We start from the raw sequence: 14,806 nt of genomic DNA, 5'->3' as shown, positions 1-14,806 counted from the left end.
CTTTACTCGTTTTGTAATACATCATCTCGCAACTAACTCATTAGTTGCAATGCTTGCAAGGCTTATGTGATGTGCATTACCGAGAGGGCCCAGAGATACCTCTCCAACAATCGGAGTGACAAATCCTAATCTTGAAATACGCCAACCCAACATGTACCTTTGGAGACACCTGTAGAGCTCCTTTATAATCATCCAGTTACATTGTGACGTTTGGTAGCACACAAAGTGTTCCTCCGGCAAACGGGAGTTGCATAATCTCATAGTCATAGGAACATGTATAAGTCATGAAGAAAGCAATAGCAACATACTAAACGATCGGGTGCTAAGCTAATGGAATGGGTCATGTCAATCACATCATTCTCCTAATGATGTGATCCCGTTAATCAAATGACAACACATGTCTATGGTTAGGAAACATAACCATCTTTGATTAACGAGCTAGTCAAGTAGAGGCACACTAGTGACGTTTAGTTTGTCTATGTATTCACACAAGTATTATGTTTCCGGATAATACAATTCTAGCATGAATAATAAACATTTATCATGATATAAGGAAATAAAATAATAACTTTATTATTGCCTCTAGGGCATATTTCCTTCTGTCTCCCACTTGCACTAGAGTCAATAATCTAGATTACACAGTAATGATTCTAACACCCATGGAGCTTTGGTGCTGATCATGTTTTGCTCGTGGAAGAGGCTTAGTCAACGGGTCTGCTACATTCAGATCCGTATGTATCTTGCAAATCTCTATGTCTCCCACCTGGACTAGATCCCGGATGGAATTGAAGCGTCTCTTGATGTGCTTGGTTCTCTTGTGAAATCTGGATTCCTTTGCCAAGGAAATTGCACCAGTATTGTCACAAAAGATTTTCATTGGACCCGATGCACTAGGTATGACACCTAGATCGGATATGAACTCTTTCATCCAGACTCCTTCGTTTGCTGCTTCCGAAGCAGCTATGTACTCCGCTTCACATTTAGATCTCGCCACAACGCTTTGTTTAGAACTGCACCAACTGACAGCTCCATCATTTAATGTAAACACGTATCCGGTTTGCGATTTAGAATCGTCCGGATCAGTGTCAAAGCTCGCATCAACGTAACCATTTACGATGAGCTCTTTGTCACCTCCATATACGAGAAACATATCCTTAGTCCTTTTCAGGTATTTCAGGATGTTCTTGACCGTTGTCCAGTGATCCACTCCTGTATTACTTTGGTACCTCCCTGCTAGACTTATAGCAAGACACACATTAGGTCTGGTACACATCATTGCATACATGATAGAGCCTATGGCTGAAACATAGGGGACATCTTTCATTTTCTCTCTATCTTCTGCAATGGTCGGGCATTGAGTCTTACTCAATTTCACACCTTGTAACATAGGCAAGAATCCTTTCTTTGCTTGATCCATTTTGAACTTCAAAATTTTGTCAAGGTATGTGCTTTGTGAAAGTCCAATTAAGCGTCTTGATCTATCTCTATAGATCTTAATGCCCAATGTGTAAGCAGCTTCACCGAGGTCTTTCATTGAAAAACTCTTATTCAAGTATCCCTTTATGCTATCCAGAAATTCTATATCATTTCATCTACATACAATATCAGAAATGCTATAGAGCTCCCACTCACTTTCTTGTAAATACAGGCTTCTCCAAAAGTCTGTACAAAACCAAATGCTTTGATCACACTATCAAAGCGTTTATTCCAACTCCAAGAGGCTTGCACCAGTCCATAAATGGATCGCTGGAGCTTGTACACTTTGTTAGCTCCCTTTGGATCGACAAAACCTTCTGGCTGCATCATATACAACTCTTCTTCCAGAAATCCATTCAGGAATGCAGTTTTGACATCCATCTGCCAAATTTCATAATCATAAAATGCGGCAATTGCTAACATGATTCGGACAGACTTAAGCATCGCTACGGGTGAGAAGGTCTCATCGTAGTCAATCCCTTGAACTTGTCGAAAACCTTTTGCGACAAGTCGAGCTTTGTAGACAGTAACATTACCGTCAGCGTCAGTCTTCTTCTTGAAGATCCATTTATTCTCAATTGCTTGCCGATCATTGGGCAAGTCAACCAAAGTCCACACTTTGTTCTCATACATGGATCCCATCTCAGATTTCATGGCTTCAAACCATTTTGCGGAATCTGGGCTCACCATCGCTTCTTCATAGTTCGTAGGTTCATCATGATCTAGTAGCATGACTTCCAGAACAGGATTACCGTACCACTCTGGTGCGGATCTTACTCTGGTTGATCTACGAGGTTCAGTAGTATCTTGTTCTGAAGTTTCATGATCATTATCATTAGCTTCCTCACTAATTGGTGTAGGTGTCACAGAAACCGGTTTCTTTGATGTACTACTTTCCAATAAGGGAGCAGGTACAGTTACCTCATCAAGTTCTACTTTCCTCCCACTCACTTCTTTCGAGAGAAACTCCTTCTCTAGAAAGTTTCCGAATTTAGCAACAAAAGTCTTGCCTTTGGATCTATGATAGAAGGTGTATCCAATAGTTTCCTTTGGATATCCTATGAAGACACATTTCTCCGATTGGGTTCGAGCTTATCAGGTTGAAGCTTTTTCACATAAGCATCGCAGCCCCAAACTTTCAAAAACGACAACTTTGGTTTCTTGCCAAACCACAGTTCATAAGGCATCGTCTCAACGGATTTTGATGGTGCCCTATTTAACGTGAATGCGGCCGTCTCTAAAGCATAACCCCAAAACGATAGCGGTAAATCAGTAAGAGACATCATAGATCGCACCATATCTAGTAAAGTACGATTACGACGTTCGGACACACCATTACGCTATGGTGTTCCGGGTGGCGTGAGTTGCGAAACTATTCCGCATTGTTTCAAATGTACACCAAACTCGTAACTCAAATATTCTCCTCCACGATCAGATCGTAGGAATTTTATTTTCTTGTTACGATGATTTTCAACTTCACTCTGAAATTCTTTGAACTTTTCAAATGTTTTAGACTTATGTTTCATTAAGTAGATATACCCATATCTGCTTAAGTCATCTGTGAAGGTGAGAAAATAACGATATCCGCCACGAGCCTCAACATTCATCGGACCACATACATCTGTATGTATGATTTCCAACAAATATGTTGCTCTCTCCATAGAACCGGAGAACGGTGTTTTGGTCATCTTGCCCATAAGACACGGTTCGCAAGTACCAAGTGATTCATAATCAAGTGGTTCCAAAAGTCCATCAGTATGGAGTTTCTTCATGCGCTTTACACCGATATGACCTAAACGGCAGTGCCACAAATAAGTTGCACTATCATTATCAACTCTACATCTTTTGGCTTCAACATTATGAATATGTGTGTCACTACTATCGAGATTTAATAAGAATAGACCACTCTTCAAGGGTGCATGACCATAAAAGATATTACTCATATAAATAGAACAACCATTATTCTCTGATTTAAATGAATAACCGTCTCGCATCAAACAAGATCCAGATATAATGTTCATGCTCAACGCTGGCACCAAATAACAATTATTTAGGTCTAATACTAATCCCGAAGGTAGATGTAGAGGTAGCGTGCCGACCGCGATCACATCGACTTTGGAACCATTTCCCACGCGCATCGTCACCTCGTCCTTAGCCAATCTTCGCTTAATCCGTAGTCCCTGTTTCGAGTTGCAAATATTAGCAACAAAACCAGTATCAAATACCCAGGTGCTACTGCGAGCATTAGTAAGGTACACATCAATAACATGTATATCATATATACCTTTGTTCACCTTGCCATCCTTCTTATCCGCCAAATACTTGGGGCAGTTCCGCTTCCAGTGACTAGTCTGCTTGCAGTAGAAGCACTCAGTTTCAGGCTTAGGTCCAAATTTGGGTTTCTTCTCCTGAGCAGCAACTTGCTTGCTGTTCTTTTTGAAGTTCCCCTTCTTCTTCCCTTTGCCCCTTTTCTTGAAACTACTGGTTTTGTTGACCATCAACACTTGATGCTCCTTATTGATTTCTACCTCCACAGCTTTTAGCATTGCGAAGAGCTCGAGAATTGTCTTAACCATCCCTTGCATATTATAGTTCATCACGAAGCTCTTGTAGCTAGGTGGAAGTGATTGGAGAATTCTGTCAATGACGCAATCATCTGGAAGATTAAATCCCAATTGAATCAAGTGATTATTATACCCAGACATTTTGAGTATATGCTCACTGACAGAACTTTTCTCCTCCATCTTGCAGCTATAGAACTTATTGGAGACTTCATATCTCTCAATCCGGGCATTTGCTTGAAATATTAACTTCAACTCCTGGAACATCTCATATACTCCATGACGTTCAAAACGTCGTTGAAGTCCCGATTCTAAGCCGTAAAGCATGGCACACAGAACTATCAATTAGTCATCAGCTTTGCTCTGCTAGACGTTCATAACATCTGGTGTTGCTCCAGCAGCAGGCCTGGCACCCAGCGGTGCTTCTAGGACGTAATTCTTCTGTGCAGCAATGAGGATAATCCTCAAGTTACGGACCCAGTCCGTGTAATTGCTACCATCATCTTTCAACTTTGCTTTCTCAAGGAACGCATTAAAATTCAACGGAACAACAGCACGGGCCATCTATCTACAATCAAACATAAACAAGCAAGATACTATCAGGTACTAAGTTCATGATAAATTTAAGTTCAATTAATCATATTACTAAAGAACTCCCACTTAGATAGACATCCCTCTAATCCTCTAAGTGATCACGTGATCCAAATCAACTAAACCATGTCCGATCATCACGTGAGATGGAGTAGTTTCATTGGTGAACATCACTATGTTGACCATATCTACTATATGATTCACGCTCGACCTTTCGGTCTCCGTGTTCCGAGGCCATATCTATATATGCTTGGCTCGTCAAGTATAACCTGAGTATTCCGCGTGTGCAACTGTTTTGCACCCGTTGTATTTGAACATAGAGCCTATCACACCCGATCATCACGTGGTGTCTCAGCACGAAGAGCTTTCGCAACGGTGCATACTCAGGGAGAACACTTATACTTTGATAATTTAGTGAGGGATCATCTTATAATGCTACCGTCAATCAAAGCAAGATAAGATGCATAAAAGATAAACATCACATGCAATCAATATAAGTGATATGATATGGCCATCATCATCTTGTGCTTGTGATCTCCATCTTCGAAGCACCGTCATGATCACCATCGTCACCGGCGCGACACCTTGATCACCATCGTAGCATCATTGTCGTCTCGCCAATCTTATGCTTCCACGAATATCGCTACCGCTTAGTGATAAAGTAAAGCATTACAGTGTAATTGCATTGCATACAATAAAGCGACAACCATATGGCTCCTGCCAGTTGCCGATAACTCGGTTACAAAACATGATCATCTCATACAATAAAATTTAGCATCATGTCTTGACCATATCACATCACAACATGCCCTGCAAAAACAAGTTAGACCTCCTCTACTTTGTTGTTGCAAGTTTTACGTGGCTGCTACGGGCTTAGCAAGAACCGTTCTTACCTACGCATCAAATCCACAACGATAGTTTGTCAAGTTGGTGTTGTTTTAACCTTCGCAAGGACCGGGCGTAGCCACACTTGGTTCAACTAAAGTTGGAGAAACTGACACCCGCCAGCCACCTGTGTGCAAAGCACGTCGGTAGAACCAGTCTCGCGTAAGCGTACACGTAATGTCGGTCCGGGCCGCTTCATCCAACAATACCGCCGAACCAAAGTATGACATGCTGGTAAGAAGTATGACTTATATCGCCCACAACTCACTTGTGTTCTACTCGTGCACAACATCAATACATAAAACCTAGGCTCTGATACCACTGTTGGGAAACGTAGTAATTTCAAAAAAATTCCTACGCACACGCAAGATCATGGTGATGCGTAGCAACGAGAGGGGAGAGTGTTGTCTACGTACCCTCGTAGACCGACAGCAGAAGCATTATGACAACGCGGTTGATGTAGTCGTACGTCTTCACGGACCGACCAATCAAGCACCGAAACTACAGCACCTCCGAGTTTTAGCACACGTTCAGCTCAATGACGATCCCCAGACTCCGATCCAGCAAAGTGTCGGGGAAGAGTTCCGTCAGCACGACGGCGTGGTGACGATCTTGATGTTCTATCGTCGTAGGGCTTCGCCTAAGCACCACTACAATATTATCGAGGAGTATGGTGGAAGGGGGCACCGCACACAGCTAAGAAAACGATCACGAGGATCAACTTGTGTGTCTAGAGGTGCCCCCTTGCCCCCGTATATAAAGGAGCAAGGGGGGTGCCGCTGGCCCTAGGAGGAGGCGTGCCGGAGGAGTCCTACTCCTACTGGGAGTAGGACTCCCCCCCTTTCCCTAGTTGGATTAGGACTTGGGGGGAAGGAGGAGAGGGAAGAAAGGAAAGGGGGGGCGCCGCCCTCCCTCCTTGTCCAATTCGGACTAGGGGGAGGGGCGCGCGGCAGCCCCTAGGCCTCCTCTCCTCTTCCTCCACTAGGCCCATTAAGGCCCATTAGGTTACCGGGGGGTTCCGGTAACCTCCTGGTACTCTGGTAAAATGTTGATTTCACCCGGAACACTTTCGATGTCCAAACATAGGCTTCCAATATATCAATCTTTATGTCTCGACCATTCCGAGACTCCTTGTCATGTCCGTGATCACATCCGGGACTCCGAACAAACTTCGGTACATCAAAATATATAAACTCATAATGAAACTGTCATCGTAACGTTAAGCGTGCGGACCCTACGGGTTTGAGAACAATGTAGACATGACCGAGACATGTCTCCGGTCAATAACCAATAGAGGAACCTGGATGCTCATATTGGCTCCCACATATTCTACGAAGATCTTTTATCGGTCAGACCGCATAACAACATACTTTGTTCCCTTTATCATCGGTATGTTACTTGCCCGAGATTCGATCGTCGGTATCTCAATACCTAGTTCAATCTCGTTACCGGCAAGTCTCTTTACTCGTTTCATAATACATCATCTCGCGACTAACTCATTAGTTGCAATGCTTGCAAGGCTTATGTGATGTGCATTACCGAGAGGGCCCAGAGATACCTCTCTGACAATTGGAGTGACAAATCCTAATCTTGAAATACGCCAACCCAACATGTACCTTTGGAGACACCTGTAGAGCTCCTTTATAATCACCCAGTTATGTTGTGACGTTTAGTAGAACACAAAGTGTTCCTCCGGCAAACGGGAGTTGCATAATCTCATAGTCATAGGAACATGTATAAGTCATGAAGAAAGCAATAGCAACATACTAAACGATCGGGTGCAAAGCTAATGGAATGGGTCATGTCAATCACATCATTCTCCTAATGATGTGATCCCGTTAATCAAATGACAACACATGTCTATGGTTAGGAAACATAACCATCTTTGATTAACGAGCTAGTCAAGTAGAGGCACACTAGTGACGTTTAGTTTGTCTATGTATTCACACAAGTATTATGTTTCCGGATAATACAATTCTAGCATGAATAATAAACATTTATCATGATATAAGGAAATAAAATAATAACTTTATTATTGCCTCTAGGGCATATTTCCTTCACTTGTTCGAGGTATCTTCACCCCGACCAGTAGAGAAAAGAGTTGCTCCTCAACCTACTGAACCTATTGAAAATGAAATTCCTTATGAGTATCCTTCGGGTATGATAGAAAAACTGCTAGCTAATCCTTTTACAGGAGATGGAACAAAGCATCCTGATGAACACCTAATATATGTGGATGAAGTTTGTGGATTATTTAAGCTTGCAGGTATACCCGGTGATGTTGCTAAGAAGAAGGTCTTCCCTTTATCTTTGAAGGGAGACGCATTGACATGGTATAGGCTATGTGATGATACGAGATCATGGAACTATAGAAGATTGAAATTGGAATTTCATCAAAAGTATTACCCTATGCATCTTGTTCATCGTGACCGCAATTATATATATAATTTTTAGCCTCGCGAAGGAGAAAGCATCGCTCAAGCTTGGGGGAGGCTTAAATCAATGTTATATTCATGCCGCAATCATGAGCTCCCAAGAGAAACAATTCTTCAAAAAATTTATGCTCGGCTTTCTAAAAATAATCGCACCATGCTCGATACTTCTTGTGCTGGCTCTTTTATGATGAAGACTATTGGATTTAGATGGGATTTATTGGATGGAATTAAACGCAACTCTGAAGATTGGGATATCAACAAAGGTAAGGAGTTAGGTATGACACCTAAGTTTGATTGTGTTAAATCTTTTATGGATACCGATATTTTCCGTAAGTTTTGCACTAAATATGGACTTGATTCTGAGATAGTAGCTTCTTTCTGTGAATATTTTGCTACTTATGTTGATCTCCCTAAGGAGAAGTGGTTTAAATATCATCCTCCCATAGAAGTAAAAGTAGCTGCACCAATTAAAGTTGAAGAAAAGACTGTCACTTATAATGATCCTATTGTTCCTACTTCTTATGTTGAGAAACCACCTTTCCCTGTTAGGATAAAGGATCATGCTAAAGCTTCAACTGTGGTTCGTAAAAGCAATATTAAAACATATACACCTCCTAGGCAAGTTAAAGTAGAACCTAATATTGCTATTGTTAAAGATCTCTTGTCTGATAATATTGATGGGCATGTTATTCAGTTCTGCGGTGAAACTGCTAGAAATGCTAAACCTTGTGCTAAAGATAAACATAGACATGTGGTAGGCGTGCCTGTTATTTCTGTTAAAATAGGAGAACATTGTTATCATGGCTTATGTGATATGGGTGCTAGTGCTAGTGTTATACCTTATGACTTGTATAAAGAAATCAAGCATGAAATTGCACCTGCTGAGTTAGAAGATATTGATGTCATAATTAAACTTGCTAATAGAGATACTATTTCAGCAGTGGGAATTGTTAGAGATGTTGAAGTCTTGTGCGGGAAAACTAAATATCCTGCTGATTTTCTTGTTCTTAGTTCCCCACAAGATAGCTTTTGTCCCATTATATTTGGTAGACCCTTCTTGAACACTGTTAATGCTAAGATAGACTGCGAAAAGAATGTTGTTACTATTGGCTTGGATGATATGACTCATGAATTTAATTTCCCTAAATTTAGTAAACAACACCGTGAAGAAGAATTGCCTAGTAAGGATGAAATTATTGGTCTTGCTTCTATTGCCGTACCTCCTAGTGATCCTTTAGAATAATATTTGCTAGACCATGAGAATGATATGTTTATGAATGAAAGAAGGGAAATAGATGAAGTATTCTTTAAACAGGGACCTATTCTGAAACACAATTTGCCTGTTGAAATCCTAGGGGATCCCCCTCCACCTAAGGGTGATCCCGTGTTTGAGCTTAAACCGTTGCCTGATAATCTTAAATATGCTTATCTTGATGAAAAGAAGATATATCCTGTTATTATTAGTGCTAACCTTTCAGAGCATGAAGAAGAAATATTATTGAAAACTCTGAAGAAGCACCATGCTGCTATTGGATATACTCTTGATGATCTTAAGGGCATTAGTCCCACTCTATGTCAACATAAAATAAATTTGGAAGCAGATGCCAAACCAGTTCGTGATCCTCAACGACGTCTGAATCCTAAAATAAAAGAAGTGGTAAGAAAAGAAATACTAAAGCTTCTGGAGGCAGGTATAATTTATCCCATTGCTGATAGTCAGTGGGTAAGTCATGTTCATTTGTCCCTAAGAAGGGAGGTATTACTATTGTTCCTAATGATAAAGATGAATTGATTCCACAAAGAATTATTACATGTTATAGGATGGTAATTGATTTCCGCAAATTAAATAAGGATACTAAGAAAGATCATTACCCCTTACCTTGTATCGATCAAATGCTAGAAAGATTATGCAAGCATACACATTACTGCTTGCTAGATGGTTATTCTGGTTTCTCTCAAATACCTATGTCGGCTAAAGATCAATCAAAGACTACTTTTACATGCCCTTTTGGTGCTTTTGCTTATAGACGTATGCCTTTTAGTTTATGTAATGCACCTGCTACCTTTCAAAGATGCATGATGGCTATATTCTATGACTTTTGTGAAAAGATTTGTGAGGTTTTCATGGACGACTTTTCCGTCTATGGATCTTCTTTTGATGATTGCTTGAGCAATCTTGATCGAGTTTTGCAGAGATGTGAAGAAACTAATCTTGTCTTGAATTGGGAAAAGTGCCACTTTATGGTTAATGAAGGTATTGTCTTGGGGCATAAAGTTTCTGAAAGAGGTATTGAAGTTTATAAAGCCAAGGTTGATGCTATTGAAAAGATGCCATGTCCCAAGGACATCAAAGGTATAAGAAGTTTCCTTGGTCATGCCAGATTTTATAGGAGGTTCATTAAGGACTTCTAAAAAATTTATCGGCCTCTGACTAATTTATTACAAAAAGATATACCATTTGTCTTTGATGATGATTGTGTAGAATCATTTGAAATACTTAAGAAAGCATTAGTCTCTGCACCTGTTGTTCAGCCACCTGATTTGAATTTACCCTTTGAAATTATGTGTGATGCTAGTGATTATGCTATAGGTGCTGTTTTAGGGCAAAGAGTTGATGAGAAATTAAATGTTATCCATTATGCTAGTAAGACCCTAGACAATGCTCAAAGAAATTATGCTACTACTGAAAAAGAACTTTTAGCAGTTGTATTTGCTTGTGATAAGTTCAAACCTTATATTGTTGATTCTGAAGTAACTATCCACACTGATCATCCTGCTATTAAATATCTTATGAAGAAGAAAGATGCTAAACCTAGACTTATTAGATGGGTTCTCTTGCTACAAGAATTTGATTTGCATATTGTTGATAGAAAAGGAGCTGAGAACCCCGTTGCAGACAACTTATCTAGGTTAGAGAATGTTCTTGATGACCCACTACCTATTGATGATAGCTTTCCTGATGAACAATTAAATGTCATAAGTACTTCTCGTAGTACCCCTTGGTATGCTCATTATGCTAATTACATAGTTGCTAAATTTAGACCACCTAGCTTCACATACCAACAAAAGAAAAAGTTCTTCTATGATTTGAGACATTACTTTTGGGATGACCCACATCTTTATAAAAGGAGTAGATGGTGTTATTAGACGTTGTGTACCTGAGCATGAACAGGAACAGATCCTACGCAAGTGCCACTCCGAAACTTATGGAGGACACCATGCGGGAGATATAACTTCACATAAGGTATTACAATCCGGTTTTTATTGGCCTACTCTCTTCAAGGATGCCCGTAAGTTTGTCCTATCTTGTGATGAATGTTAAAGAATTGGTAATATTACTAGACGTCAAGAAATGCCTATGAATTATTCACTTGTTATTGAACCGTTTGATGTTTGGGGCTTTGATTATATGGGACCTTTTCCTGCCTCTAATGGATATACACATATTTTAGTTGTTGTTGATTACATTACTAAGTGGGTAGAAGCTATTCCAACTAGTAGTGCTGATCATAACACTTCTATTAAAATGCTTAAAGAAGTTTATTTTCCGAGGTTTGGAGTCCCTAGATATTTAATGACTGATGGTGGTTCACATTTTATTCATGGTGCTTTCCGTAAAATGCTTGCTAAATATGACGTCAATCATAGAATTGCATCTCCGTATCACCCATAGTCTAGTGGTCAAGTAGAATTGAGTAATAGAGAACTCAAATTAATTTTGCAAAAGACTGTCAATAGATCTAGAAAGAATTGGTCCAAGAAACTTGATGATGCATTATGGGCCTATAGAACTGCATATAAAAATCCTATGGGTATGTCTCCGTATAAAATGGTATATGGAAAAGCATGTCACTTACCTCTCGAACTAGAACATAAGGCATATTGGGCTATTAAAGAGCTCAACTATGATTTCAAACTTGCCGGTGAAAAGAGGTTATTTGATATTAGCTCACTTGATGAATGGAGAACCCAAGCTTATGAAAATGCCAAGTTGTTTAAAGAAAAGGTTAAAAGATGGCATGACAAAAGGATACAAAAGCGTGAGTTTAATGTAGGTGATTATGTATTTCTATACAATTCTCGTTTAAGATTTTTTGCAGGAAAATTTCTCTCTAAATGGGAAGGCCCCTATGTTATCGAGGAGGTCTATCGTTCCGGTGCCATAAAAATCAACAACTTCGAAGGCACAAATCCGAAGGTGGTAAACGGTCAGAGAATTAAACATTATATCTCAGGTAATCCCATAAATATTGAAACCATAACCCTGGAGGAATACATAAGGGACACTTTCCAAAACGTTTTAGACTCCGAAAAGGAATAGGTATGTGGTACGGTAAGTAAACCGACTCCAAAACAATTTTTAAGGCAATATTCCATTTTGGAATATTTAGAAAAATAGAAAATTAAGTAGCAGTCCGGGAAGGACACGAGGGCCCTACGAGGGTGGAGGGCGCGCCCCCTACCTCATGAGCACCTCGTGTGCCTTCCGGACTCCGTTTTCTTGCACGATATGTATTTTGGTTGGTAAAAATTCACTATATATTCTCCCGAAGGTTTTGACTCCTATACCACACAAATATCCTCTATTTTTGTTTCGAGCTGTTACTGCTGCAGATTAGAGCAAGATGTCTTCTCAAGAGTCAGTCGGGGAGAGCTGGGTATCTAATCCGGCACCGGAACCAAGGGCAAACAGCGACCCTAACCACTTTGGGCCAGCAACAGAGGAAGAGATGGAGGCTGACTTAATGAGGGTAGATGCCATGGAGGATCAAGAAGTCACCTCTCGCTTCCGAGCTGGGTTCACGATGGGGGAACTACAGAGCACAGCTATTCCAAACTCGGTTATCCCTTCTAATGTTAGATTTCTTTCTTATGAAAATATGAAGAGGAGTGTCACTTGTTCTCCCGCAGCTATGAAACACCCTTGGGTGCAAGGAGCTTTAGCCGACACAGGAAAGCTTCATAAGGAAACAATGGACCTCAAGTAGCAAGTCAACAAGCTCGAGGAGGAGAATCGTATCCTGAGAGGAATCATCGCCAAGAATATTTCACCAACAACAAAGAAGGAGATATAATAACATGGGTATGGGCACTCCCCTTGGCAACCGCCAAGCTTGGGGGAGGTGCCCCGGTATCGTATCACAATCACAAATCCTATCTTTACCGTTTTCCTTAGTTTGATCCTATTAGTAGTATTTTGATCTAGTAGAATAAAGTTTATGGCATGATCTAGTTTTGAGTTTTGCCTTATGATCTCTCTATGTAATCAAGTCCGTGAGCTATATAATAAAGATTAGTGTTGAGTCAAGGGCTTGATTTTCTTGCTATGATCTTGGGTGAATAAAAGAAAAGAGAAAAAGAATAAGAAGAAACAAAAGTTCATATTGATCTTATTGATAGTAATGACTTCACATAGAAAGAGTGTGATGATTAAAAGTTGTTGGGAGTTGGCAGACACAGCTTTGGTCATCATTGCAACTAATAGGAAGTAATAAGGAAAGAGAGGTTTCACATATAAATATACTATTATTGACATATTTTATGATTGGGAGCACTCATCAAAATATGACATGCTAAAGAGTTGATGTTGGACAAGGAAGACAACGTAATGGGTTATGTTTTCTTATATCTGAGATAAAGTATGTTGTCATGGATCATCCAACATGTTGAGCTTGCCTTTCCCCCTCATGCTAGCCAAATTCTCAGCACCAAGTAGAGATACTACTTGTGCTTCCAAATACCCTTAAACCAGTTTTGCCATGAGAGTCCACCATATCTACCTATGGATTGTAAGATCCTTCAAGTAAGTTGTCATTGGTGCAAGCAATAAAAATTGCTCTAAATATGTATGATTAGTGTGGGAGAAATAAGCTTTATATGATCTTGTGATATGGAAGTAATAAAAGCGACGGACTGCATAATAAAGGTTTATATCACAAGGGGCAATATAAAGTGACGTTCTTTCGCATTAAGATTTTGTGCATCCAACCATAAAAGCGCATGGCAACCTCTGCTTCCCTCTGCGAAGGGCCTATCTTTTATTATTATCTTCTACCTTATGCAAGTGTCATGGTGATCTTCACCTCTCCCTTTTTCATTTTATCCTTTGGCAAGCCCAGCATGTTGGAAAGAACCTGATATATATATCTAATTGGATGTAGGGGGGCATGAGTTATTATCGTTGACATTACCTTTGAGGTAAAAGGTTGTGGGGCGAAACTATAAGCCCCTATCTTTCTCTGTGTCCGATTAAAACTCCGTAACCACAAGTATTGCGCGAGTGTTAGCAATTATGAAGGACTAGATGATAGTTGAGTATGTGGACTTGCTTTTTAGCTCTGACATAGACTCTTTCTGATGTTATGATAAATTGCAATTGCTTCAATGACTGAGGTTATAGTTTGTTGGTTCTCAATAAGGTTTCTGATTCATACTTTTGCATTGTGAATAGATCATCACTTGAACATAAGTAATCATATGACAATATCTATGTATGTTGCTGTTATGAGAATAATCATGATGCCCTCATGTCCGTATTTTATTTTTATCGACGCCTCTACCTCTAAACATGGGGGCATATTTATTGTTATCGGCTTTCGCTTGAGGACAAGCGAGGTCTAAGCTTGGGGGAGTTGATACGTCCATTTTGCATCATGCTTTTATATCGATATTTATTGCATTATGGGCTATTATTTCACATTATGACACAATACTTATGGCTATTCTATCTTATTTTATAAGGTTTGCATAAAGGAGGGAGAATGCCGGCAACTGGAATTCTGGGCTGGAAAAGGAGCAAATATTAGAGACCTATTCTGCACAACTCCAAAAGTCCTGAAACTCCACGGAATACCTTAT

Source organism: Triticum urartu, chromosome 7 (assembly GCF_003073215.2).
Source record: "Triticum urartu cultivar G1812 chromosome 7, Tu2.1, whole genome shotgun sequence".
NCBI lineage: Eukaryota > Viridiplantae > Streptophyta > Magnoliopsida > Poales > Poaceae > Triticum > Triticum urartu.
This window is presented reverse-complemented; position numbering follows the sequence as displayed.